At 45.5% G+C, this 4,750-nt stretch overlaps 1 non-coding gene across 1 annotated transcript; it reads right to left on the bottom strand.

Annotated features, from left to right (window-relative positions):
• Window positions 1-4,229: 4,229 nt before the first annotated feature.
• LOC130876652 (small nucleolar RNA SNORA26) lies at window positions 4,230-4,351 on the bottom strand. Its single transcript, XR_009057311.1, has one exon. It is a non-coding gene; the product is annotated as a small nucleolar RNA SNORA26 (small nucleolar RNA).
• Between the last annotated feature and the right edge of the window lie 399 nt (window positions 4,352-4,750).

Here is a 4,750-nt window from a genome sequence, read left to right as displayed (position 1 = left end):
GACATCAGCAGCCACTTTATTATGTACTTGAAAATTGACTATATTGATTTTTTTTTTTTTACCCGTGAGTACCCATAGAAAACCTCAGCTTCAAACTAGCTCATTCTTTTGCTGCTGTTGTTTTTTGAGATAGGGTTTGTCATGTAACAGATCTAGCTGTTCTGGAACTAGAGATCTGCCTAAACCTTTAATTCCCCATAGGTTATTTGCCTTTTTTGGTTCTTCAGGACTGTCTTGGCACTCACTCTGTAGATCAGGCCAGCCTCAACCTCATAGAGATCCACATGCCTCTGCCTCCTGAGTGCTGGGATTAAAGGCGTGCACCATTGCTACCTGGCTTGTGTTTTACTGCTTTAATACTTCATGAAGAGCTTGTGAAATTAACCATAGCAGCTATCGCTATATTGGCTGTAACCTGGTTCATCTAACATAGGTTCTCAACTTGTGGGTCTGTCTTGATCCCCTTGGGTGGGGGTCCACATATTAGATACTTATATTACCATTCATAACAGCAGCAAAATTAGTTACAAAGTAACAACAAAAATAATTTGGAGCCGGGCGGTGGTGGCGCACGCCTTTAATCCCAGCACTCGGGAGGCAGAGGCAAGCGGATCTCTGGGAGTTCGAGGCCAGCCTGGTCTACAAGAGCTAGTTCCGGGAGAGGCACCAAAGCTACAGAGAAACCCTGTCTCGAAAAACCAAAAAAAAAAAAAATAATAATTTGGAGTTGGGCAGTGGTGGTGAACACCTTTAATCCCAGCACTCAGGAGGCAGAGACAAGCTGATCTCCATGAGTTTGAGGCCAACCAGATCTACAAGAGCTAGTTCTAGGTCAAGCTCCAAAGCTACAGAGAAATTCTGTGTCGAAAAAATAAATGATAGCCGGGCAGTAGTGGCGCACGCCTTTAATCCCAGCACTCGGGAGGCAGAGGCAGGCGGATCTCTGTGAGTTCGAGACCAGCCTGGTCTACAAGAGCTAGTTCCAGGACAGGCTCCAAAACCACAGAGAAACCCTGTCTCGAAAAACCAAAAAAAAAAAAAAAAAAGAAAAAGAAAAAATAAATGATAGTATTAATTTTGTGTTTGGGGGTTACCACATGAGAAACTATTAACAGGTCACAGCATTAGAAAGGTTGAGAAACACCAAAAGTACCAAATTACCGATAACTTTGTTAAATCTGAAGACACCTCATCCTGTCAGCCACAGAATTGAGAAAATAACTTGAGGGAGACCCGAGGTGCACCAACAGCCAGTCAGTTATGAGAAAAGCAGCTGCAGTTGGCTCACTCTGAGAGAAAACTTGCACACGAGCAAAACTTCTGCAGAGACTTTCTCATTGTTACCTTTGTTGACCCTGGCAGACCAGGCAAAGGAAACCAGAGCCTGTAGCTTGAGTATACACTCAGGATACGGAGGTTTTCCCGTTGGTCTTGGGGAAATGTCAGCATGTAATAATCATGGCTAACACCTTCCATTGGCTTCATGGGTGCATCACACAGCCCGTGAAAGCGGGAATGGTCATTTTGTATTCTGTATATCTTAAATTTCTATTTTAAGTGGACTCAACAAGTACATACTCAGAAACCAATTAGTCTGTTTTCCTTCCTTATTTGTGTGGTCTCATATTTGTAACATTACAACCTAAATACATGAAAGCCTACAACGAAGTACTTTGGATACATTTTTAGATTTTGAGTGTTTGCCTACAAACATTTGAGTCTCGAGCCTGCCTCCTAGAGCTAGAGTTGGTAGTGAGCCTCCACAGGGGTGCCGGGAACCAAACCCAGTCCTCTGCCAGTGAGTCAGCTCTCCAGTCTGCTTTGCTACACTTTCAGAAAAGGTTTTCAGGGCTTTACAGGGATTCCAACTTAAACTGCTGTTAAAGACAACCAAACAAACCAAGTGGTGGGGCACACACCTTTAATCCCACTATTCAGGGAGGTAGAGGCAGACCTCAGATCTCTACATTTGAGGCCAGCCTGGTCTACAGAGTTCCAAATTTGAGATACAGAGAAACTGTCTTTAAAAACCAGAACAAAAATCCCCACCAAATTACCTAATTTTGCTTGAGTTAGCCCAAACTACATATCCTATATACATATGACGTATATGTACCTATATATATGGCAAAAATGTTCTATTAATTTCAGTTCAATTTTTGTAAATTTTACCTTTCCCTTAAAAGCATTTTCCTTGTCCTTGATATCACATTATCAGGAGATATTTGGCAATAGTTTTAGCATCATGCTCATCTTATTGATTAGTCAGTTTCACTGGACCAATGGCGAGAGGGTTGCCCTACAGCTTCCTGACTCTCCCTATAAAGTCTAGTGCTTTTATTGAAGCTGTTGTGTAAAAAAAACAATATTCAAAACAGAATTGTTAAAGTTCCATATTCAGCCACCTTTGTATCCTCAATGCCAGACTCCTCTACAATGAGACCTTGAAAAATCAAAAGGCAGACAACTGCCAGGCAGCCGAATAACAAGTTGAATGATGGCACTTGTCTGTCTTCGCAGGGACCCTGCCCAACAAAATGGAAGTCAAGGGTTCAACACTGACAGCCTTCTCTATAAGAGCAGACCCAACCCCCGACCCTGAACTCTACACAGCCTAGGGCCTGAGCTGCTCTACTATGTCCAGACATTTTGGTTGCCCACCCTTCAGCCTCTTGGCTTCTGCACCTAGTTCCCACCCTAGACTCAAATCAGATGACCCTGCCTCTACCCAGGCTCCATTTTATCCACAATAAATGTTCCCCCAGGAGCAGCCGTGCTCTTGCTTCCTTTTTATTCCTTTTTGGTTTTTCAAGACAAGGTTTCTTAGTGGTTTTGAAGCCCGTCTTGTAGACCAGGCTGGCCTTGAACTCATAAAGAACCGCCTGCCTCTGCGTGCACCACCACCAGGCTTCCTTTTCATTTTTCTCACTCAATATAGAATTACATTTGGAAAGGCCAAAATGGCTAAAAGTCCCAGACACCAAGTCTGACACCCAAAGTTTGAGCCTAAGCACTACAGACTTCCACATGTCCAGTGTTAAGGACAAACGATTATTTTTTTAAAAAAGAAAAAGACCATCATAAATTGGCACAGAAAAAGCTTTTATTTAAGATTCTGGAAAGTGATACACAGCAATTTACAGGTTAATAACATCAGGACTACTGGCAGACTGGGCTAACAAAGAACTTGTCCTAGCAGGCAAGGGGACACAAGCACCACCTTCTAGACAAGCAAATCCCAATGACCTAGCCTGTCCTTTACTTATTGTTTGCAGTTTTTCTTTTTGGTTTGAGACAGGGTTTCTCTGTGGTTTTGGAGCCTGTCCTGGCACTAGCTCTTGTAGACCAGGCTGGCCTCGAACTCACAGAGATCCACCTGCCTCTGCCTCCCAAGAGCTCTGAGATTAAAGGTGTGTGCCACCACTGTCCAGCTTTGCTTAATTTTAAAGTCCCTAACATATCATAACCAAGCATGGTGGCATAGGCTTTTAATTCCAGCACTCAGAGGCAGAGGAAGGCTAATGTCTGAGTTCCACGATAGACAGGCATAGAAAAACCCTGTCTCGAACCTCCCCCACCAGAACAAAATAAATAAATAAAAAAGAACAGAATCAAAAACATATTTTGGGCCGGGCAATAGTGGCGCACGCCTTTAATCCCAGCACTCGGGAGGCAGAGGCAGGCGGATCTCTGTGAGTTCGAGACCAGCCTGGTCTACAAGAGCTAGTTCCAGGACAGGCTCCAAAACCACAGAGAAACTCTGTCTCGAAAATCAAAAAAAAAACAAAACCCCACAGATTTTGGGGGGCTACCTTCAGTGCAATCAATTACTACAAGTCTATACACTCAGTCTCCTTTCCTGTAAAATGGGGCTTCAGCACCTATCTCAGCAATCAAGTGGGTGACACCAGCTGCTACAACGGCGATAATCCTAAAACACAGGCGAGCCGTGTCACCGCACGGGAGACTACTTCACCTTGGAACATTACCCCCTTCGACTTCCTGGCATTCAGCTCACGAGTTTCTTTCTTGTAGTTTTCCTCCTATAAAAGTGAATAAAAATGTTTCAGAATAGAAAATACAATATTATATTATTCTCAGTCGATCTCAAACTTCACTTATAGCTAAGTAAATGTATTCTTCTGTACTTCTTTCTCAATCAAAGTGGCCCACTTCTTTTTAAATTTTAAGTCGTAAATTTGCCAGAAGCTATACAATTATTTCGGTTCATCTGTCACTCCAGACAGGATCCAAAGAGGAGGTGTACAGTCTCCTCCATGGGTTTTATGGAGAGTTCCTTTACCCTTCTGTGTTAGCCTCTTAAAGTACGGCGACAACCTTAAAAGGGCACAGGAAAGGGTGATTCGGGAGGACCTATGCCGCGAACACGCGGTCGCCTGGGCCACGTGGCCTGGGCCTTCCTTCCACCAACGCCGGGACGTACCTGCGCTCGGGTCCGAAGCAGCCGCACGACTGAGAGCACTGGGGACCTGGCTGCGGGAGGATCGGTTTGAGAGCACTGGGGTCCTGGCTGCGGAGAAAAAGGGCGGCGGTGAGGGCGCCATGGCCCGAGAGCGAAGGGGACATTGTGTCTCGAGCGGCCCCGGGCTGGGCACGGCCGCCCGCCCCCCCAGGCCGCCGAGAACTGCTCTACCCCTCCGTTCTGGCCGCCGGGAGCAGCTGAGCTCAAGGCGGGCAAAGCTCGAGGGGACACGGGACGATGCTCCCGCAGGACGCCCTCCCGCAGGAC

This window comes from Chionomys nivalis, chromosome 6 (genome assembly GCF_950005125.1).
Source record: "Chionomys nivalis chromosome 6, mChiNiv1.1, whole genome shotgun sequence".
Classification (NCBI taxonomy): Eukaryota; Metazoa; Chordata; class Mammalia; order Rodentia; family Cricetidae; genus Chionomys; species Chionomys nivalis.
This window is presented reverse-complemented; position numbering and strand designations above follow the sequence as displayed.